The sequence below is a fragment of the Nyctibius grandis genome, chromosome 2, assembly GCF_013368605.1.
Source record: "Nyctibius grandis isolate bNycGra1 chromosome 2, bNycGra1.pri, whole genome shotgun sequence".
In the NCBI taxonomy this organism is placed as follows: Eukaryota; Metazoa; Chordata; class Aves; order Nyctibiiformes; family Nyctibiidae; genus Nyctibius; species Nyctibius grandis.
This window is the reverse complement of record NC_090659.1, coordinates 26,393,197-26,418,169: the sequence shown is the minus strand read 5'-3', so window position 1 is coordinate 26,418,169 and position 24,973 is coordinate 26,393,197. Positions and strand designations below refer to the sequence as shown.

At 39.3% G+C, this 24,973-nt stretch overlaps 1 long non-coding RNA gene across 2 annotated transcripts in view; it reads right to left on the bottom strand.

Moving 5' to 3' along the window:
• The window catches only part of LOC137677708 (uncharacterized), a 35,266-nt gene that overhangs the window by 1,763 nt on the left and 8,530 nt on the right, over positions 1-24,973 (bottom strand). The window contains exons 2-3 of one of the 2 annotated variants that reach the window (XR_011050309.1): positions 10,751-10,928; positions 1,557-1,902 (exon numbers count right to left, since the gene is read on the bottom strand). This is a non-coding gene — a long non-coding RNA (uncharacterized lncRNA). The remainder of the gene's footprint in view (positions 1-1,556; positions 1,903-10,750; positions 10,929-24,973) is intronic. The other variant, XR_011050308.1, reaches the window with a different exon arrangement.

Below are 24,973 nucleotides of genomic sequence, written 5' to 3'. Positions count from 1 at the left end.
TGGGTATGTCCCTTCTGGGATCAGGACGCACCCACTTCCTAACACAAGACATTTCCCAAGGGGTACTAGTTGTGGAGGGTGCAGTAGGTCTCTGGCAACCATGGCCACAGTGGGTAGCTCAGCCAGGTCCTCAGCTGCTCCTGGGTGGCTGCTGTGTGTGCCTTTATGGCTGCATGGGGTCTGTGGGCACTGCCTGCGGGATTGGCTTGATGCCAGTACAGAAAACGCCATCAGGATTGCTCTTGCTTCCTGCAAACTTCACAACCTGTGCAGAGACAGCAAACCTAGTGGCTCCAGAGATCCAGAATATTTTGGAGGGCTTTTGACCAGCCCCACTGTGATCTTTGGCATAGTTGTGCTAGACCTTACTGAGACCACATGTTATTCAAGCTTTGCAGCTGTATAAAAAACCCCAAGCCCATTCAAATTAAATGCACATAGATGCCACCTTCAAGCTATACACAGGGACAAATTTTTCAAGGAAAGGTAGGCAATTTAAACTTAGGCCATGTTTTGGCTTTACCCTTAAAGGCTCGTTAGAAACAAAGAGTTTCCCTGTAGCATCAGAAGGACTGTACAGAAAAATTGCTCTCTTTGCTCTATAATCCCTGGCTACAAGTTCAGACTGTGCATCCACCATCTGACCATGTACCTGTGACAAGCAAGTTCACTACCACGGCTTGCAAGAGAACATACATGGCATGCTTACCCTGCAAATACTAAAAAAACCCAGAGTAAGCAACCCAAAAAAACAAAAAGCAGAGGAGAGCAGGAGTGAAAGCTTGCACCAGGAGTTATCTCAGCTCTCTCTTGCCTGCCTGGCAGAGAGTGGCTATAATCCGAACTGTGATGCACTAGGAAGATATTAAAATGAAGATCCTCCTCCCTGTAGTTATTGTGCTAAGAGATATACATCCTTCTGTTTTGTGCCATCTCCAGATGAGACTTTTGATGGCTTGCTCGTATTGGTTGTCTTCAACCTTCCTTTGTTGCTTTTCTTAACTTGTAAAATGTTATTTAGTGATGAGAATTTTTTTTCTGTTTTGTGATCATCATATGAATTCTGCTTTTCCATTTTGTAGTCCTCTAATCCTATAACAATCTCTTTCATCTTTATTTGTTTATCTTAATGAAATTTCAGTTAGAATCCCACCACAATCCATGTATGAGGAGAGAAGGAAGGGCGGAGAAAGGGATGTCCGTTGTCTAGATTAACTAACAGGAGTTTAAATTGTCCCTTGCTGAAGCATTAAACTAATAGATACAGAAAGAAAAACCTTAATTTTAGTGTGCTGAGAGAGGTTTTTAAACAGGCAAGAACCAAAGGCATCTCCAAAGCAAGAACACTGGATCCACAGCACCTGCATTTTAATTATTAAACAAAAATAATGGTTAGTGTCAAGTAAGGCTGCGGCAGGGTACATTCCCATGACCCTAACCTGGAAATGTAAGGAAATAAATAAAAAGTTAAGGGGGAAGATTGATCTTTCCACTTCGTTTTATTTACAACATTGTTAATAATGCAAGCTGATTATCGATTAATCTTTTGATCTCACCTCTGATCTGTTACTAGACTTGGACTGCAACAGAGAGCTTTGACCATTACTTTGGGCTATTGTATAAATCCCATCAAGGCGTTTGGACGATCTGTGTGCCACGCATGTGGCAAATGCTGAGATCACGGTGAGAGGGGAGCTGGATTTTGCGGTAGTGCGCGCGCGTCTGGTGAAGTTGAGCTCCTTATTGCTTTACGATCTCTCCGGGAGGTAGCTATTACCTAAGCGGTGGGAGCAGGCTGCAGAAGGAGATGACTTCGGTGACTCATGAGGGTTAATCTTGCACAGCCAAAATGCTTAATGAAGACTGGAGTGTTAAGCTAAATTTGAGGCTTCTTGTGATTACCTAGGCAAATAGAGGGAGGGGAGGGGAACTGAGAGTCTTAGAAAAGCAGAAAGTCTTGCAATGCACTGAAAGGTTGTCTTTAATGTGTTACAGGCCTCAATGAGATGCAGTTCCTGTCATACTCTTGTTAAAAACTTTTCCCACGTGAAGTGGCTTTTTTTTCTTTTTTTTTTTTTAAGGGTTCTGCAAAGTTTGTGATCTTAATTTTTTAGTTTTGTTATAAGTAAAAAAATAAAAGGTTTTTAACTTTCTGAAGGTAACCTTTCCTCTACTGTATATCCATATTATAAAATTTCAGAAAAGGATACTGACTGTAGTACTGTATTATTTTAAAGAAATTATTTAAACAGCTCTTAGCCCTGATCATGAATATAGAGATATATTTTATTTTTAAGTCATTTTCAGAGACAAATATCCTATTCCCTTGTTACATCTTGTAGGTATTCAGGAGTTCCCTGCCACTGTCACTCAAGTACTTGGACAAACCAATGGAGAGAGCGAGAATATGGACTGACAGAGGACTGTCTCGCAAAGAAAACGTAAGGAATTTCTTTTTTAGAGAAGCTATGATGACGAATCAATCACACATACCACTTCCACAGTTAACAGATGTTCCTATTACATTTCTGTAGTGTAAGTGCACATACACAATTAAGAGAAAAATAAAACCCCTTTGCATAGCTTTTTACAAAGCTAACAGTAATAGGATAATAACTGGGCAGGGCAGATTTAGAAACAATCCACACTGATTGTTGAGAACCTTCCAGAAATGCCATCTGAGCAGCAAAGAGCCCAAAGAATTGCAGACTTTCCTGTTCGTGTAGCCCTGCACCAAGGAAAGGTTAAAAATCTTAAACTGAAGGGAAATGTGGTAATAATGTTTTTCATTTTCTTGCAAGAAAATTAATTTCATTTTCTTGCAAGAAAATAAAAAACAATACAGGACTATAATGAGTAAACACTAAACAGTGTACAAAGAGAAAAGATAATTCATGTGAGTCATCACTGCTGGCAAAGAAAAACTTTCAATCAAATGCTGCTCTGCTAGTCATAGGTAACATTCACTGAAACACCTGGCTTCTTTCAGCTCACCTCAAGCTTATGAAGAGCCCTCCTAAAGCTCCTTCTGCGCTTCCTATTTTTGGCTGAAATAAAACTAAATAAATTTCCACCAGATAACTGAAAACATGCACGTGGCCAACACAGTCAAATATGAGACACCCGGAGCACAGAGCTGCCGCCAACTGCCCCATTCCCTGCGGCTGTATCTCTTTCCTAGATGTAGATCTCAAAACAACATTTCTCTGCCCAAAGGACTAGTTTACTTTAGCGGCCCTGAGATTAGGTGAACTGGATTTGGTTTTCAAGGGTAATTTTCCTGCAAAGATTGAGGCCCCTGGCAACTGGGGAGACAGACTGACAAATTAGAGAGGCATTCCTTATTGCACTCGTACAGAGTAACGGTGCTTCATCACCAAGACTTTTCCTAACTTCACAACGGCAATGTAAAATAAAATCTAAATAATTTCTTTGTAACAAAGATTAAGTCTTGAGAAATTCCCCAAAGGATCAGACTGTCATTTAGTTACCTTTCAAAGCTCAATAATAATAAAGTAGACTATATCACAGCATTGTTTCCAGTAGCACTGTTATTTTTCCAGTTTTAAAATACTCAAATCTTGATCTCTGACAAAATAGTAACACAGTTTGACAAAAATTGAAAGGAGCCATTGCCTCTGATAAAACTGTTCAAAGATGGATAATGTTCACCTTTTCCACATGATTTTCATTAATATTTGTTTCTGTGGAAGTATTCCACCCACCGTGACTCATCACCACTAATCATCTTCAGCACTTATGGTCTCTCCAAGGACTTGACAATGATTTTTGCAGAGTGAGAGCTATGCCCTGCTCAAGAAGATCAAGCACTACTACACAGAGCTTTCAGCACATGGCAGGACAGAGGCAGTGCTGTCTGCTGAAGCTATTTGGGACATAATTCTGAGCTAAACATCTGTAGCAGCAGCAATCCTGAGTTTGACTGAACCTGAAAATGGCATGGGTAGGGACTAAAGCAGGGAACCTCGTTTCTCTTCCTGTCGTTAACTCATTGCATTGACAACGAGCAAAAGACTTTGGCTCTATCTACAGAAGTTTTGGTTGCCACGTATTTCCTGATGCTGATACCATAGTACCATATACTACAGGCTGCAGCAACAGTGAGAGCATGGCAGCAGGGGCTCCAGTTCAGCCATCCATGTTTTAATGCTGTTCTCATTCAGTCTCGTCTAGAGTTACTCAGAGGAGGATGACAAGTGTGAGAGATTTGCTTGGTCCACTTTCCAACTAGAATCAAAACAAGCATGTAGAGTTTTCTAGTTTATTCTTCTATTCACAAAACACATACTCCCTTGGAAGAGGGCAAGCAAGAACAACAGACCTACATGCAGGCAGGATCGCTTCTTGGAGGAATCTGCTTATGTAAATTTTTAAAATTCTGTTTTGTACTGAGGGTTCTCTCTGGGTATTTGTCAGAAGGCAAACGCCATTTTGAATGTGGAGCTTGTTTGCTCCTATTTTCTTGTACAGCAAGGTTTGGCTGAAGTTTTCACAGGGAGTTGTGTGGAAGCTGCACTGGTCACGGCTGGCAGCCAAGTTGTTTCTCAGTGCTCGGCTACAGTAAGCCATATGTGTGCTGCATGGACATAGATCTTGCAGGAGAACTGATCTGTATGTCACCTGGCAAAAGAAGTGGTTATGGAGAAGCAGCTATTGGGCACGGTCTCCAGCATATGCATAAAAAGATGCAGTAAGCAGAGAGACAGACATCGTGATCCAAAGGAGAAGGGGGTCCTTCCAGGCTCCAGAAAAACCTGACTAGTACCTAAAAGGTATTCAAAAGTGGTGAGAAAATTGAAGCTATGAAAAGGTGTAGGCCTTCTGTATGTGTGTGTGCATGTATGTACATTTCTATACATTACATGAGGTAAGATCAGGAGTGACTTTTAGTTCAAAACCTTTCCATGTCCATTTACCTCAACTTCCACATTTCTAAAGACATGGATGCTTTCAGGACTGCCCCAAGACTGGGGTCCTTGGACCATGGATGCTTATGTTACCAGGGTATTTTTTGTGTTAGCGTTAAGCTCCAGAGGCCTACATAGTTGTGCTTTGGAACTCCACTTCTCTGAAGTCATACTAACTCGTCAGTGTGCACCACAGAGCTACACCAAGCTGGCTGGAGCAACAGAAAGGTGATGGGGGAATTTGAATCTCAAAATAGTTAACACCCATGTAGTCACCATGCAGCAGCATCTACCAGAGGGAAGTACAGCAGGGGTGCACATCACCCACCAGCTCTTGTTCAGCTAGGACCTCACCCTGGAGTTACCAGGAAGGTGGTGAAACCAGGGAGGATGTTCTGATAATGATCACCAGTGTAGACATACTTTATCTCTTTCTTGCTTACTCATGACGTATCACCAAAGTTAAAGAGTAAACGAGTGAGTGGATCATAAAGCTGGGCATCAGCAGCTCAGTATTTTTGAAATACAACTTCGCAGCATATTATCTATCAACTTTGTTTTACAGTGTTTGGTGGTATTTATGTTTTTGCATATTTGTATTTTGCATATTTTATGTGTATTCTATATCCCATAGGCAGTTCCTGAATTCAATTTAGATTTTTTTTTCTTCTGGTTGATCAGGAGCAGTAAGTAATCTTTAGAAAATTTGTTTGTTCTGTTTGTTCCTGTCTTCTTCCTAAATGTGTTTGATGAGTGGGTGATTTGTTTGTGCTGTCATTACGAAAACCATATGTTGATGTGGTCTTATGGAGGAGTGTTTTTATTATTTTAAGAGTTCAACTAAGGATGTTTCCAAAGGAGTCATAATTGCTCTTCTATGTACAAAGGCTGAACAATGACTGGCTTACAAATAATGCCAAAAATCTGTTCAGCTCCATCTAATTATTTCAAAGACTAAAATCTGTTTCTCAGAAATGTCTTCCTTCCACAGTCTGAACTTTTTAACATACTAAGAAAGTTATGTTTACTCAAGTTCTCTATGGATTTATACTCCAAGTGCCTGGAACGAGGGAAAGTATATGTCAATGTATGCAAAAGCCTTAAGGCTGCTCCTGTCTTCATGTGAAATGTATTGTGCCACAGCATAACCGGGGACGGATCCTACAAGGACTTTTGAACATGGGTGGGTTTCCTGGGTGAACAGGCTGAGGAAAGTGTCACTGCTCAGATGGCTGAATCGCCTAGGGGAGTGTGCGGGAACCAGATCAGTGCTGAGTTTTGTGTAGCATACTTATGACCTCCAGGAATAAAGAAACCAGCACAGTTTGAAGCAGACGAGGATTTTCATTTGTGGGCCATTTGGCTCCTATCCGTTAGGAGCACAGGACCAAACTCCTGGCTGCCAGCCGGGTGAAACACCCACTTTACATCATTTGGTGAAAAAGGCTGGCTGTAAGTCCATGTCTAGTGCTTTTTCTCTGCTGAGGCGAACTGAGTGTAAGACCCCATGCAGACTACCAGTGCTGGGGGGTTTGGTTGTCCTTTCCATGGCTGTGATCAAAACTGGAGGGAATTTCCTGCCAGGGGACTGGCGGCTGTACTGATGCTGGCTGGTCAGTGTTCCTGGAAATACCTTCTGAGGCTGTTTGGCATTGAAGGTGAGCGAGACACAACTGCTGAAGACTAGGTTTTGACATAGATGGTATCAATTTACTCCATAAATATGAGAGACCCATTGACATTTGTGGGACTACATGCAATACAAGGAATGTGCGATGAGTGTAATGGTGGTAAAATAGGTCCCTGAACTGGCTGGTCTCTAAGGGACTGAATACTACGGTGGCAAAAGGAGAATTGCTGAAAGCGCCTCAGTGCTCAGTAAAAGCTGCTAAAGAGGGAAGTATATGGTAGAGATTCAACTATATATTTTATATATAAAATATTAGATAGGGACTATTATTCAGTGCTGCAGAAGTAAACAAAATGAAAAGAGGAAAATAGCTGTGCAGCTGGCCAAGATCTTGAAAAGGGCAGACTTTTCAGAATCATTTTCAGAAAAACAATTTCAAACCTCCCTGCTGCAAAGCCTCCTACACAGCCCTTGCAGAGAGCCTTTTAGAGGAGAACTTTAAACAAAGGAGTGCAATAGCATGGCAACATTTTTGCGAGCAGCAATACGGCAAATAAATGCTACACATTTATAGGTGCATGTCAGCCAAAAATAAGTTACTGATGAAGCTGCTTTCTTGTGGGTCGCAATGAGAAGTGAACAGGGGGGAAAAAAGTAGAAAATACTAATGCTGCAGTGAGAGACAACATATCATACTGTCATACTAATACACTTTGAAAACATATGCATATATATAATTTAAACATAATATAAACCATGTACATATTATATAAATGCCATTAGGTTATAAATATTACCTGAAATAAATGTACATGCATTTCTATTTTGTGTGTGTCTGTGTATATAAAAATATATATAATGTAAAATCTATATTATTAGATTATTGGTGTAATGAACTGTTTATTTTTCTCCATAATCCAGCAAGATTATAGAGGAAGTTGGCCCGGTGGTCAAAGCCACAGCCTAAGATTTGGGTTCAGGTGTTATTTTGCCTCAGACCTCCTACATCATGTTAGGTGGGGGTCTCTATGCCTTAGCTGCAACATATCTCACAAAGAACTTAACAGGATAAAAAATTTAAAGAATGAAAAACTCAAGGCCATAGTCATCAGGGCTAGCTAGATACCTTAGATGAACAAAATAATAATGAGTAATTTTTTCTGAAGGTTTCCTTTTGTGGGAATTCCTGCTCCATGTTTCCTGGCCTGCAGAAGTATCTTTTGCTGATCATTGGCGTTTGGGATATCATATGATCGTAGCATGGGGTTTGAAAGGCAGTGTGAACAAAGAACTCCGTCATGGTTATTGACTGAGGAATAGAAAGTTGTATTCCCAGCTTTGCATTGGTTTTGATCCAGGCTCATTATGGTAAAGTGCAATAGATTTAAAACACCTGCAGACATCTAATGGCAAACCTCTGCCTCCAGAGGACCAAAGTCGTGGGTTTCCATGCTCCCAGGGAGATGAGGCTGGGAACCTGAGACATCACCTTGCAAGGCTGTGCTTCCAGCAGAGAAGCCAGCCTACGTGGTGCCTGGCTCCCCGAAGCAGCCGCTTGCTCCTGACCCTTTGCTGGAGATTCCCGGCCCTTCCTCTTGCTGGCGCTGCAGCTTGCATTGCTGCGCTGTCATCAGGTCGCAGAAGGGATCGGAGCTGAAAGCCATTCTGCCCCAAAAAGGGGTGTAGTGCAAGGAAACGCATCAAGAAAAGACACAGCCCTGTTCCTGTGTTTTAGATTTGCAGCCTCTGGGACTTTATTGGGCCCCTCACATGGTGGCATGAGCAGATCACGAGCAAGGGCAGACCAACACCGCCTGTACGCGTGGGCTGCAGCCAACCAACACTTTCACAGCCTGGACTCTTCCAACATATTTTTCCTGGCTCACAATTCAAAACTAACACAAATTACTCTTCTGGTTTGGAAATTGTGCTGAAAATAACTCCCTTTCCTAGAGTTCAATGAATAATGGAGTCCCTCAAACTCATCCTGAACCTAAGGGAACAAATGCCATCGGTCCCTACCCTATGGAGGCTGTAAGTTACAAACATAGGGACAGGCAGAGGCAGGGCTTGATGGAAGGGCTGAGAAGCAGTTTTTCTTTTTTTTTTTTTCACCAGGCATATCTTACAGCCCTTCCTTGCTTGGCTTCATATGGTACACTTACATTGCCAGCTCCAGCTGCCCAAAAGACTGGAAGTGACTATAACGTTGTTGTTCATATTTGTTAATCAAACCAAAGAACACAAATCTTTCCTTTAGGTGGTTGTGTCATAGCAAAAAGACAAGCAACTTTTAAAAAAAAAAAAAAAAGCAATGTTGAGCTTGTTGCAGGGTATTTTCTTGTTGATTATTCCCACTGTTTCTTTTTGGGTTATACGAGCCAGAACAGCCAACTGGAGACACTGCTGAGCATTGTTAGTTTAAAGCAGCGGGTCACTCCTTTATGAACATGAAGTTGTGTTTGCTGTAGACTATGTTTCTAGCATGATCAGTGGGAAAGCAGGCATTGTAGCAACTTTGGTATAATGCTATCCCTATATCTGCTACGTGGCACCACGTGCCCATTATTGGTGGAAGCCAGCGGGATGGACAGGGTGGTGGCCTCCCCAAAGCTGAACTGCAGCTAAAGCTAGGGCAAATTTCTGGTTTAGCTCCTAGACAGAAACCCACCCACTAGTTTTCTTTGGGAAGAACAAGAATTCAAATATTAGTTTGGCCTGATAATTGTTCTGGCTACCCTGAAGGCAAAGGGAAGGTGATTCTTCAAAGCTACAAGAAGGAAGTATTTTAATTCACAAATCATTTCCCTGATTTAAAATGTTAATTTTTATCTAGCATTCTCCTTACTCCAAAAGCACATTGTGTTTCTGTTACATTTCCTTTAAAAACAGAAAGTGATCATACTGACGTGCAATAAAAGGAACTAAAAATATATATTTTTTTTCCTCTTTGTGCCTTTTCCTGCCTCCCCAAATGTTAGAGGAGCAAAACTGGATGCTATCATTACATGAATTTGGGGGCAGGAGCAAATGGTGCAAGATGCCATCAGGGAATCTGTATATTTAGCACAGAAGGGGTATTTCAGAAGAAATTCTTAGCTAGAACTACATGCAGATGGGTTGTGGCTCTGGTGGAATAGCTGGCAGGTGCTTCTGTGTTTAACTGAGCTAACTGAACCAGGAGCAGATAAAGCCCTCTGACTGTGCTTGTCCTGTGCGGTTACATACCTTGCATCAGATGGATTAAACCCCCCTGAAACGCACAGGGTAACAAAGGGAAAGGAAAATGCGTACACAGTCAGTGGGAGAGAGAAGGCAGCAGCTGCTCAGTGTTCCTTGGGTGAAGGCAGGGTTGGGACCTGCCAAGAGACTAAGCGATGGTTTCACAACCTATTTGTCAAGAAGGATAATTCTGGGGTAATCCATATCTGAGATGCTGCCTTCATGCCACTAGCCAGAAGATAATATCCATCTGTCCCTACAGTGTCTGTTTTTAAGGAAAGGAGAGAAAAGCAAGTTTCTCTTTATCTCAGGAACAGAAGAAATGTAGAAGAAACGTGTTATCCTACGCGGAGGCAGAAGTGGACGTAAGACACAAAAGGTCTGCTAAATGTTCTTACAGCTTGCACTGTTGCTTCCACATGTGCAATGCGGGTATGAAATACGGCCATATTAGCCTGTTAGTGTTTGCCCATTCTTTGCAAAGTTTTATGTGGCTACAGATTATGCAGAACAGAGGAGATACGGGCCTGCTCCTAGCAGGATCCATTCATTGCCCAGTAATGGATTTTTATTAGTTTGTAATGAAATGTGAGAAATTAATCACAGCTCAATTACACTTATAAATACATTGCTGTATTTTAACGTGTGCATGCATGTTTGTCTGTTTTTAATTGCCTGGCAAACGCGAAGTTAGGATACTAAAATCAAAGAATTAAAATCTGTCCCCCAAAGAACAACGTCGCTGCCTCGCCACACAAGGCCAGGCTGAGAATAGAATAAAGAAGCAGGGAAGAGGGGACTTCCCCAGCCGGCAAGCAGGAGGATTGGCAAATCCAAGAGGTCAGAAAATCTGATGAAAAACTGATCCCCATTCTCCCTCCTTGTTTGTCACCCCCATGTCTCCCTTTCTCAGCCTAAAATTCACTGTGCTTGTTTGCAGTGAATGCCCACCTTAACCACTCCGACATACTTTTGGGGTAGGGTCGGTGATCCTGTGCTTCATCCTTGCCAGCCGGGGAGCGCTGGTTTGAGTTCAGGCATCTCTCTGTCCTCTCAGCTGGCTCCGATTCATCCCAGGGTTCTCTTTCTTTTTTTTTTCATCTGTATCAGTAATGCTCGCTAGCCCAGTCTACTTTTGGCCTTGCCTACTGAGAATGTCAAATGAGGATAAAATTAAATTGTGGGTAGACAAAACATAAAGATGTTTCTACAGTGAAATGTGATACATACTAAAATCAACTCATTCATTATCACTCATATTGTGAACTTATTAAACACTCAGTTAACAGATAGAGCTCCTAGTTTAATGTCTAGTGCTGCAAACAGCTGCATTCTGTTTACAAAATAAATGGCATCTGCCACAGAATAAAGAAAAAATGAGATATTAATTTTTATTTCTTTCCAACAAAGTTTGTAAAAAAGTCCTTTGGTACCTTACACATACAGCAGCGACACAGTGCTCTGTGTTTGCTAAAGGGCAGTCTTGTACAAATGCTGTTTAACATGTAGTATCATGCCTTTTCACTTCTGCATATTAATTTATGCTGACATCAAAAGAATTTGAACAGTATTTTGTAATATCTCGTTTTAAATTCTTAACTGTGCAGTGCTGAGGTCTGTATCTAGCGCTAGACTGTGATGAAAGTTGCTCAAGCAATAACAACATTGAAATAAGGAACGGAAGCGCATCATTGAACTTCAGAGGGAAACCGAGGGTCAACATTTCATGCTCAGGATCATGTGGGCATAGGTAAAACACATAAGCAGTTTCCATGCAGGGGACTGCCCAAAGCAAGTGGTACGAGTAAGCACAGTTTGAATACATTGCAGGTTGTCCATCGTAGTTACGTAAATAAAGGTCTGTCATGGAGAAACTGAAGAGTGTGAACATTGGATCTCAGAAGGTAGCTCCAGCAGCTTGAGATGGCTCATAAGTCCTCTCTTCTCTCTTTCACCATTTGAGATATCCAGACACCCCAAAACACACACACAAACCACACATACGTCTGTGAGGTCCCAAGACCCCCTTTTTGAGTGGCCTCTAGGATTCTCTCTCTAGTGAGTTGCCCTCCCTCCTGGGTCTAGCAGCCTGGTGCATGTACTCCCCATTTGATGGGCAATATGGATTCACTCCTACTCCCTCTCATCACTCCTGAATTTGCACAGCTCCCCAGAGCACAGGCCTGCACTCTCCTGGCCGGCTGCAACCATTACTCAGCAGTCCCTCCCTTCCCACTACTGGTTTTAAATACAGACGTATGTACCAATAAAGGGGGATTTTGAAAACAAATTGCTTCTAATTTAGACCGAACAAACTTTATTTAAAGAAATACTCCACGTGCCCCCACAGAAGGCTACCTGAAGAAGGACCGCCCGGTCGGGCGTGATGCTCTGTGCCAGTGGTCGCCCGTGAGCATGGCTGCATACAGCTGGCTGGGAAACCAAGTGCAGGACCCTACTGCCGGCTGCTCCAGTCAGGCCAGAACACCTTCTGAACTGACGTTTAGAACTACTCAGCCATAAAAAGAAACATGATGAATTCTTTAAAAAAAGTAGTGAAATTAAAGAGCTAAATTGCTTCTGCTCTTCAGGTGAAAAAAATTAAAACAGGCAGCAAAGTAGAGCAGCGGAACACGAAAGAGGATATAGCAGGAGCGTGACGTGATCCAGGGAGGCAGGTGCATTCACAGGCTTCAGCTGGGCACCCCCGAAAGGTGCGTGCTGGAAGATGACTCCTCCGTTATGCAAACTGGCACAACACAAGTCAGGAGAAAGGCAAAAAACTGTAAAAAAGTAAACCCTGCACTGAGCTGGAAGATTTCTGCAGTTTCTTATTCATTATTACAAAAGATACATTGTTGTTTTTTCTAAATATAGAAAAACATACTGTAGAAATTACTACAAAGCACTCTTGATTACTTGGGTATAAATAGGGGCAAATTATGTTCCACTTTTTATTGCAAATGCTATTACTGTGTCATACCCTGCACTGATTTTCACAGTTACACAATACGCTACTGTTACATCAAGTCAATAGGACTTTGGAAGTGTAAATGAGGAAAGATCTCAATCACAGTGACAAATTCAATGACCATAGGCAATTATTGTGAAATCAGAAAAAGCATATTTATACCACACATAAAATGGAGCTAGTCTATCTTTTATGATGATAGTCAAAGAAAATAAGTGCAAATAGATCCTTTAGAAGACAGGGTAATAATTACTGATTATGCTGTAGTTAGGCTGTTTATATCTAAAGTATTTCAGTACAATACTACAAGGTCTTAAGACATGTTTTATAGCAGCTTTTGATTGATGGTTGCTACTGTAAAACATTGTGGTTTCTAAGTTACCAACCACGACATTTTTTTTTCTATGTTAACTTCCATTTATTTTTATTTGGAAAAGAAACCTTCTTTTTCAGCACTGTGGGCACTATATCAATTTCTTTCATAGTAATCCTAGAGCAGCCTCTACACTAATGGCATCTGAATTAAGAACAACAGAGCAACAGATTTTTCACTCACAACCTCCCAGCAGACAAATAGATCAATAATCCAGAATTATTTGGCTCTTTTGTAATTCCCCATATAAAATAACTATGTTATGCTTGATGTAAGAATAAGATGACTAACCCTGGCTGTTGTGGAAAGCAGCTGTTTGCTAAGCCCATCTTCAACTTACTGCAAATGAAAATGTCATCTGTAAAGGTCTGTGATTTTTTAGGACAATTCATCACAGTGATTAGGCATCTCCTGAAGCAAGACGTTATCGACTCCTGGTTTGGAAGAGTTAATTCACTCTGCTGCAAACTGATGTGAAATGGAGGAAGGGAAAGGAAGTTTTAGCTTTGATATGATAAATGAGCAGAATGAAACTGAGAGAGACATCAAAAGGGAGCTTTTTATAGAAAACACCCTATAAAGCTGAAATTCTGCTCCGGTCTCCCTGTTCACTCCCAGCATTCCGGTCAGCAGAAATACTGACGACTGCTCTTGTGTGCTTCTTGGTCCCTTCTTACAATAGGGTAATGTCCAACTAAGCTATCCAACTCCACAGCATCAAAACTATGTAAAAGGTTACTATTGACCCCTGTTATTTGCTTTCCTTCCAGTGAATCCTCAACATACATCTTTATACAAAGGTATAGCTGTATCCCATAGACCCTGAATTAATAAACAGAATGCAGTTTTGATTGGGACAATGCCTAATTAAAAGTGCTGCCACTTCTTCCTGTAGGTAAAGGGGTAAGCTCAGCCTCCAGAAATTTTTTTCCAGCAGATTTGGATTTCCAGAGACTGAAAATCTTGTAGTCAGTCTCTCCATATGTACAGCCTTTAAACTGAACTGAAATAGATGGCAGAACTGAAAAATAAGACTGACACAGTAAATCACAATGATTTAAGAGCATTTAGGAATATAGGAAAATTTACGCTTTCCCATTTATTTAAAAATAAATAAATTACTTATTTATAGACTGTTCTCACGCAGCATAGAATATTTTGGGATTGTCTTGCCAAATTGAAGTCATTGGATTTTACCAATTATAGGGTCAAATTCTGGCATACCTTGCATGCATGTATATGCAGTTTCAATTTCCTGGATGCAGGACAGATTTTAGATATTAAAAACTTATTTTATTAGTCATCCTAATACATCCAACCAATACAGATGTAGACATCAGTAACTAAATGTTTGCTAATAATTAGCCTGAATCTTATATTTTTAAATTACATCTATTTTCTTTTGGTTTATTTAGTGAGTTTTACTCTAGTTCCCTTTTTGCTGTTGTAGGGCTTCCTCAGCTTACGTATTTCAATTGTGTATCAATCCTGAATATTTAAACCTGTTTTAGAGGAACGCACAAGCATCTGGCAAATTTTGGGAATGGGATAACCAGGAAGCACAATAAACATGGTCGATATTCCCTTTTTTGCTGACAATTTTAAACTCTGAAACTGTAAACACATAACGTCAAACCTTGGGATCCAAACCCTAGGGAGTTTACTAACTCCACTCCTCGAGAGATTGTTAATTAGGGTAATCAGTAACAGTTTCATCGGTTTGTTTTTTTTTACATCTTGCTGTTTAAATCATAACTTCTAATCTCCCTGTCAGTTTTCTGTTCTTTTGTAAGTCCCCTTATTATTTTTCTGCTATTGAGAAGAAACTGAAATCAGTATTTCAAATGTGATCGCAAAAGTCTTGTGAAAAGAAGGCAATACACATTGATCTCTTATGTTGTATCTCTGCTATTCAAAATTGCACTGGGCTTTTGCTGTACATACTTGCCTGATGCCGCTTCTAGGTTTCACTCAGCATTTCTGTCATCCAGGTTTGCCTCTCCCCTGGAACAGCGTCGTTCCTGATCACATTGCCTTAGCAGCACTAAGTCACACTTGGCCAAGAGTTCTGTCATTTGTTGTTTTCAGTCCTGCATTTGCGTTATTGCATTCCTCTCTGGCGTTTGCATGTTAGAATTCATGCTAACTGATAATAATCAGCTTACTTCCCTTTTTTCTAAATGACTTGCCAAGATACCAAATAGGACAGCAGACTGCTCCATGTCCCCCAGCGTTCCTTCCAGCCTGAGACATTTTTCCTCATCCTTGGTTTAGGAGAGTGCCTGCAGTCCAGGTAACCTTTACTAAGCCATGTAAAACTGAATGACGCATTGTCAAATGTTACACTGAAGTCCCAGTTATATTTTACTTGCCACATTCACTTCACCGACTAATCCTGTGTTTCTCTATTCGGTAGTCATGTAACTGGATAGGTTTACTCAGTTTTTCAAGTTCGTTTTCTTCTTTTGAAATAATTACAAACTAGCTATGCAAAGGACACATAACTGGGAATACAAAATTGTATGCAAAACTATTTGTCAATTAAACAAATAAATCTGAATTACAAAAAGTCCAGAGAAAGATACTAGGAAGATAGTCAGACTTAAAAAGCAAGAAAAGAACATTTCAGCCAAAAAAAAAAAACAACTTGGACAGAAACATAATTTGGGATTCAGGACATCTACTGTAAAGAGAAAACACCAAAGAGTATGTTACTACAATAGGAAGAAAACAATAAAGAATTTATTAAAATTCTTGAAATAAAGAAGTTTCAGGATCACCAGAATCTAAAGTCTGGCCTTCACCCTACAAAGTCTGTTTTTTATCACTTAGTTGAGATAGCAGAAAGAACTTACTCTGTTTTAATTAAATAAGATACGGGCATTTGGAACCATTATTAGTTTGTTTGGCTGAAAGTAACAGAGAGATTTTGAAACCTATGAAAGCAAATTAAGGATATAAAGTTCAGATATTTCCATGATTACTTTGACTTCTGGGAATATCTGGGGAATAAAACCAGTTTTTTTTCCCTCTGGTCACCAGACTAGGAAGCTACTTACCTTTTGCACAGTTCATCAATGGTATTTTTCTTATTTGTTATTTCTTGATTTCACAAAAATTCATATGGTGCAAAAAATAACAAGACACATAAACATAAATGCAAGAATATTTTACTAGATGTAGTAGCAAAAGATCAACAAGAAATAATTTTATAGAAGATCCTATAAATGTTTAATATATTTGCAGGCTTGACAACAAGCACAAAATGGATTAATGTTAAAAGAATCTACATCATTGACTAAGTAATTATAAAAATGCTTGGGGTTTTTAAATTACTTTCATGCACTGTACTTTATGATGTACTAATCTGTTAGGCCTGTTGAGGATCCTCAACCCTGCTTGAAAGCTGCTGTGCTGCAATGCTTATTTCAATAGCCATTCAGTCAGAAAACAACTACTTTTAGGTTCATTCTAGTTTTCTTCCTATATCTTGCTCAACCTTTTGTGCTTTAAACATCATTTTCTTTAGTCTTTTCCAGCTGCATTTGTATTGGAAAAATGTAACAATGTGCCCTTACATTTTCTTCATAAGACTTGGCCTGTTTGGTTTAGTTTTCACGAAATAAAATACCTTAGCAGTAGTGCATTTTGTGTTCTCAGTTCTTATCTATTGAATTTAGTATCTCGCGGATGTTGATTCACAGCTTGGAAACTGTACTATGTCAACAATAGCTGACACCGTTTGCCTTAGCAATTATCACAAGACGAATAATTTTTTTCTTCCCTGTGATACTCTCCAGGCTGCTCTTGTTTTCTGCACAGCCACATGATCGCTAGGCCTGCGTGAAAGATGCAACCAGAAATATGGCCCTCGGTGGAAGCAAGAACATGACTTCCCCTTTTGGCATCAGCACAGTTTTAGATCAGCTTCAGGAGGCAGCAGTATTCTTCCCCTGTCCTCTGACAGCTGATTCCTGATCCCGCTGAAGTTAGTGGAATATGTTTCACTGATTGCAGTACAACCAGAATTTGTCTCTGATCGAAGCACAATTAATATAGGGGAAAAAAAATTCCAAGCAGCTTAAAGATAAACGTACAAAACACGACGTCAGTTTTGATGTGTCACTCTTATGCAAAGATAGGTCACGAATAAAATATTTAACCTCTCAGTATACCTATTTGGAAAAACAACAGTACCACCTGAATTTGGAAAGTTCCACCAGCTGAACTGTGACAGAGCAAGGCAAGCATGATTTATCATTTTATTTTCATTGCAGGGGAAAAGGATACTTCCAAATAATTGGTGCTTGTACATTGCATTACATGTCATCATGTCACAAACGCGCAGTCCTCAAATATTTTTATTTACAAGCTGCCACATGCAGAAGCCAACTGGCATGTTGTTTAGCTACTAATTTCTGACGTGCTTTGTATACAGAAAAATCTGATTTATGAGATGTGAGATAGAAACTCGTCTTTTTTTTTCAATATATACAAAAATAGCTGACTGCACATAAATCATGACTACCTCCACAATACATTTAAAAAAGCTTAAACTGCTTATTTCAAAAATTGTCCATGATTTCGCAAGAAAAAAAAATAGTTTTTTAGTTGAAATAGGCTAAAATTTCTTATAATTTATACAAAAACATTTTAATATGCTGGATGCTTTATTGACAAAAAAGGGCTGATGATCTAAGTCTGATGCAGTAAGATTGTGAGTGAAATATGAGAGTGAGGAGACAGAGGAAGGCTAAAGGCTACAGCCCTTCAGTCTGGTAACTCAGATACCATATGCACATCTTGTCAACTCAGATGAAGTATTTTAAAACATATTAAGTGTGGACTAATACAGTGGCTAAAGTTTGTACAACTTGTCCTCAAGTGACCTTGGTGGAGCTATGCTGATTTACATTAGAAATGGTAAAGGTATTTTTTAAAAAAGACAAAACTACTCTTATTCCATATGGAATAACTGTAAACCCTTTAAATAGGGTATTTTTTCAAGTTAAAAGTTTCCATGAAAAAGTATCAAAACTTTTTTATTTTCTTCTTGATTTTGCTATTCTTCTACCCTTTCCTTTCCTCCTTTCATCCTCAGCCTTCTCTTTCCCCCTCTTCTGTTTTGCGTCAAAAAAAGAAGAAATACAGAAGAACAAATAAGGAGGATAAATAAAAATGAATATAGCAACAGTTTTTAATTTTTTTAGTTTCACAGAAGATAAATGAAATTAATAAAACAAGGAAGTTCCACAATAATTTGTTAGGTTGTCTTTCCACTAAAAACAACATCAGAATAAAAGGTTTACGTAGGTGTGGTAAGATGTAACAATCTAAGATCATGTCTTACACATTTTATTTTGTAATTGCTAACAAGTGACTCGGAACACATGAACCTCAGAGTAAATTTCATCAACTGTATCTAATGGCTTAGCCTATCTGAAAAGGGAAAACATCTCCAGCATCAGGAAAAGCACTGAAAAACGGACTCTGGAAGCAGCAGCTTGATGGAGCACTGCTACTGGTATAAACCATCAAGGGAAAAGTAAGTTCCTATGAGACCTGACTGACTAATTAGGGGCAGAGTTAAGAAGAACCTGAAAGCTGAGATTGCCTATGTTACAAATACCTTTCTTTAAGTGCCAAATAATCTTTAAAGTTGCCAATCTTCCTATATGACCTGATCTTACTTACTCTTACAAAATCACGGCTTTTATTGTCATCATTGCCATCAATAGCAGTAAGTAGGGTAATAAATTTACTATTTGTTAATTACATGAGAAAATGCATGAAAAAAACCTTATTTTCTTTTCAAGAAGCCACAATTATTACTTAAATTTTATGTGTAAATCAGTACGGGACACAAATTATGTCAGATTAAAAGCAAACACACTATGCAGCCTCAGACTGATATACCATCTAACAGCACTATACAAGCTGACAAAACCTGAGCTTTAGTCCTCTGAGTACTTTGGAAGTGATGACTACCGTCATTACACATAATGCTCAGACATTTCTCTACAGAAACAAGACTACTTTTTAACAAAGAAAAATGAAAAATGTCAGTGAAGCAAAACTGGAAGATGTAAAACCAACAGCTGTGAAAGCTCTACAGAGCAGTCATTGCATCATGCCAGGAAACACCTCTGCGCAAAGACAGCGCCCTTTTTCCAGGCATAGCAAAACAGCACTAAGAACTTCTCTAGCTTTTAAAAATTATTCCAGGTAAAGCATTTAGTGTATGACCCTTTGTGTCCCACGAGCCTCTTCTGTAAGTATGATCCCGAGCACTTCATCTCTTTTCTCTATGGCATTCCATCCTTCAGCGTGAGGTTCCTAACGCTTCCTCCATTATATGTGAACATACTGCTGTTTGCAGGTATGTACTTTTCGTTGGTGATTTCTGGCAAGTATTTCTTTTTCTGTGCTTTTGTCACAAGAGAATAACCCATGATCTGAAGCCAATTACTTGCTCTGCAAAAATGCTAAATAACTTTTCTAGCATCCAGTAGGGTATTTCACTGCAGTAAATGTATTATTTTCCCAATAAATTACTCTGGAAGTTTTAACTTCTCTCCCTGAATGATATAGCTGTTACTGACAGATTATCTGACAGCCTAGATGTCAAAATATTTTTCCTCAGTGTGTACTTGCAAATGTTAGAACTGACTGTCACGATTTTGAGCTTGGATGAGGTTCGCTTGATTTCAGAAAACGAACTGATTTTTAAATATTACATTCAGTTGCTTTGTTATTGAGGAATAAATTGAAATAAAGCGAGGGCAAAAACCCACATGAAAAACACATAGCCATTATCTGCCTTTTTCTAGACCAAAACTCTTTTCATTAAAAATTAAGATTACCTACGGATAGGACTTAATAACTGTGGACACGTCAGGTGGCAACGAAGCATCTGTTGTGTAGAGGTTATACAATTTCTCCCTCTGCTTAGAAAAATGGCAGGACATCCTTTACATCAATTTTACAGCGTGACAAGAAGAAAGTCCAGAAAAACATACTTGTGGAGCACACGCATTTCCCCCAAGAAGAGCGACAAATTTGAGTTTGAAAACCAAAGGCAGAGCAGAGAACAAGAACTGTGCAGTGATTTCCATCAGAAGGCTGTGGAGAAAGGCCAAGAAAGGACAAAATAACAAGTGCCAACTGAGAGCATGAGAATAGGTTCAGCTGAAAAGTTATTTTTTAAATACTGGTATATATGTAAGAATACACAATGATACCTTTAGACACCATCCTGGGATACAGGCTAGTTAATTATCTCTATTCCCCGCTCCTCCCCAGTTTCTTGTATGTACAGGAAAGAAAGACCGCCCCCCAATAAGCTGCTGGAGGACTATTCTATCCAGACTTTGTTTAACTATAAAAAGGGTTGCTGTTGTTTTCTTTAAGGACTGTGCCCCAGACTATCAGGTCACTATCACCTGCAAAATGATATGAAAGCAAAAGATGGTGTTGGCAGAAAGACTTTGAGAAACTTCTCGTATGGTGCCAGCCCTTCTTCTCCCTGCATTAACTGTTACAGATAATTTCTCTCTTTTCCTTGGGAATTTGAGACTATGTTACACCAGCAGTACCCAAACTTGCTGCTATGGCAAAACCCATGGCTCAACTTTGTGCTGCCATGACTTCCCTGATACACTGAGAAGTTTGTCTGCACATGTGCAACAGATTTGATCGGATCAAAATTTTGAACCTATGTTGTATAGCATGATGAGGAAAATGAGGAAAGGCAACAATCAGCGCAGACTCCTATTGCAAGAACTATTCATGCAGGCTATTATTATTCCCTGGCTGTACCTCAGAAGACGAGGTGGCTGGGAATAGGCCAAATGAATTGTTCTGGTAGGTCTCAATCTCCTCCTGAGGAGAGGGTAACAGATTTTCCTGAAAAGAAGTCATGAAGAAATATAACAGGAAGCCTTTAATGATCTGCTTAAGAGATAAGACAAAATATTGCTGGGTATCTCTTTACAACTAAATTATCTTTTGTAATTGTTGGACTCTGTCCTAATTAGCTCTGATATATCAGAGCACTGCTTTGTGAGCTGTTTGGTTAAAACATGTTGTTCTGTTCTACTTCCTTTCAGATGTTCTACGGATAACATTATTAGGCTTACCTTTTTGTTCATTCACTATACTATTTCTATGCTAGTAGAACATACACACATGCTCGTAACTTGATTCAATCTCTGAATAAACTGTCCAACTGTAAAAATGAGATTTATCTCATTCTGTAGCACTCATGCATCCATTGATTGCCTGGAAGTTGTATCTGGTTCATTAAAGCATGAGTGTATTTGAATCTGCATCTCTCTTTAACACTTTTCAAGTGACCAGTATTTTACTATAAGTTCTCCAACTAATTCTTTTAATTAATAAATAAACTAATTACTTAACTAATTATAGTGTAATCTTTTCAGATTCCGTATCTTCATTAGGAAGTCCAAAATACTGATCCTATTCTCATATTGAACCTCTTGGTTCTTTGCAATTAATACCAAGATCCAAAATGCTCTCTCATACCTTTCACAGTAAGAAGTTATTTATAGCACCCGACAGTTTAGATTAAGCAAAACTTTGCTGAAATTGGAGGATGCAGTTACACCACATATTGAGGATAAAACTGAGAAGCAGTTGTACTTCCTGGAGTAATTAGAACAAAACCTATGATGCAAATCATAGCTCACATGGCAAGCCAGATGATGAATGCAAATTAATTTTGCCAGGTCCTGAATGCTAGAGCCTACTGACATTACCCAACTTAATGAGCTGGGTATTCTTTAGAGCAAGTGTGTGTATCTTTAAGCAGAAGAGGATGTTACAAAGTTGAAAACAGCCAGAGAAGCAATGGAGCATTTTCCTAGAAAACACTTCGAACTTTGAACAGAAACTCTTCCGGTTTCCTTCTGTATTTCAAAATGGTTCAGTTCTTTCTGCAAAGGAACATGCCTCTGTGTACTCCTGATAAAGAAATATGTTTGTTTGTGAAGAAACAGCAAGTTCGATAAATTTAATTTACTAAAGAAACCTATCTGCAAGACCATATAACTGTTTATGTCAAAAGAAGTAACAATGTTTCGGAAAATAATCAGAAATTTCCATAATGCAGAACTTCATTTCTCTCTCAAATAAAAAGTTAACCAATTTCCACACATTGCAACAAATAAGCCTGTACACTTTCATTTCCTCAATATATGCTTGGTTTCATTAAATTTTACTGAGCTAAATCTTATATATTTCTCATCAATATAAATTTGGCCAATCTGCAAAATCTGAAATACTCTCCCTGATGTAATTTTACTAGTTACACTGAAGTCATTAGCTGGTATTATTCTTCCATTTTAAATACCCATAGGCATGATTCTAATTTCGCATACAACAGTTAAGCTCCTAATACAAACAATTACATGTTCATGGTGAAAAACTTTCTGAATGCTAATGTAGAGCAGGAATCACAGCCCATGTATTAAGGCTGCAAAGCAAGCAGACAGGAGTTAAAAGTTTAATTTTTAATCTTTAACCCTTATGGTATTTACTGTTTATTTATCATTACTTTAAACACTTTCCTGAATTGACATCTTAGCTATGATTCTTACACTTCTGAATAAGCGCAATGGAAACATTTCGAAGCTGGGCTTAAGAGGGGATGATTAGTTCAAGAAGTTAATCTTTATACTTCTGAATTTAATAATTAATATAGAAGACACAAGTTCTTTCCTAAAAGTTTCTGTAAATAATGACATGATTTGTAAAACACAGTATATGGAAAAAAAAGAAGTGTATGAACAATAATCACATGAGAAAACCCTGCTAAGAGCTTTCTTTAGAATGAAAGAAGAGCGTGGGTTATTTTCCTACATAATACACCACTTGTATCACTTGGTAGATGCTGTTTCCTTTTTAGCCTTGCCAACTGTGCAGCATCATGCTCCTTTTTGACCATGCTCCCCTAGGAAAGAGACGTGTATGCAGGTAACAAAGCATTCAGAAGTGTTACCTTGAAAAAAAGAGTTATTTCTCCTTGTGTGTGGATCAGGGTTTTGATTCCCAGCAACAGCTGCTGCATCAGTACAGGAACAGTACAAAAAGAGCTTGTGATAAAGACCAACAGCAATTTGTCCAACTCTCCCAACTTAAAATCTGACTAACTGGCAACCAAATTAACAATTACTTAGAGGCAGTAAGGAGTTAGCAGTAGGTAATTTCTATGGCTCATAGGCTTTTAGAGGTTCCAGTTTTTTGTAATTTTTAACTTGTTTTTTATTCCTGTGATAGCAATCTCCAGCCAACCTCACAAGATGCAATCATCTTTGTTGTGCATCAGTCAACCAGATCCTGAGGCACTGTTATGAACAGGCTGGACCTCCTTACAAAAGAATCCCAGGATTCTTCACAGTAGCAGCCCGCAATGATGTAAGATTTATTAACAAAACAAGTTTTAATTGAATTCAGTATGCTACCAAATAATACAATCACTCTATCATCTGTTCTGGCATTTAATTTCATATTAAAATTCTGTTAGTCTTAAATATTTTTCAGTGTACTACACAATGTTGCATGTGAGTAATTACCATAAAAGTTGTCTGGAAGTGGCTTTCACCTCTTTCTGGAAGTCTGTGGTTTTGTTGTTGCTGTGGTTGGGTTTTTTTGGGGGAGGCTGGTTTGTTTGTTTGTTTTTTTAAACTGAGGTTACTTCAATGACTTTGCCTCAGTTTCCAGCCTGGCATTGCAAACAGCTAGATCAGTATTGCTGAGGGACAGCTGGGGCAAACTGCAGTGCAGGGTTGGCAGGGCTGGTAACAGTGACTGGGAAGGGACCATCAGAGGCAGGGTTTGCTGTTACTAAATAAATGTCACATGGCCACGTTCTGAAGCACCTTCATGTTGGTGACACAGCTGTGTAATTTTTGACAAAGTGATGTCATAGTCATTGGTTTGACTAAGATTGAGAAAAAAAAACACAAAACCCAAACCACCTGTTTATTTCTGCTTTTTGCCATACACTCTGTAATTTTAACAGAATGTTCACGTTTTACACACGTAGTGGAAAACTATGACAGCAACAGAAAGAAGAGTTGGCATGACTAGTCAAGAATTCAGACACAGAAAGGGCCAGGTTCATTCAGCCAGTGGTCAAATCCACTTCCTGCAGTTGGCTCTCTCCTCTCCTCACCTGCTTGTTTGTGACTCTCCAGCTGCTGCCGTGATCTTCATCTCCTGTACCCTGCCAAACCACCCCCATGCACAGCAGTATTCGAAGCCAAACCCCTCCAACTGGGAGACAGAAATTGTAATCATCCTGTTTGTATCTTCCCTGTATTTTTTGCAGACCACTGACAGTTAGCATTTACATTGCAAAATTAATAAATCTAAAGAGGAACACACTTGAAAAATTCAGTTGATTCATAAAAGACTTAACAGTAGATATGCAAGAGTTGTTCTTCACTAATGATGCATGTTGCATTCAATTATCTTTTCAGAGAGAACAGAAGCATAAAGAGTGCAGGATGTCTTCTTCAGCATGGGCTGATGTAACAGAAACTAGGAACAACAGTGAATTTGCAAGAAAATCTGTTTCTTGCCCAATTTCCTGAATAAAGGAGTTTTGATAAGCATTCAAACTTTGCAAGCTTATCTGAATTGATCCATTAGAAATGGGACTTGATCCTGCCAACTACTGACCAGAAAGTCTCATCAGATAGTATTCCATAACTTGCAGGTTCAGGTCCTTAGCAAGGTGGGATTATTCATTAGAAAGGCACCTGCACTGAAGGTATACACTTTTGAAGGGTTTTGCATTGAAGGGTTTTACCGTATTTTCACATGTA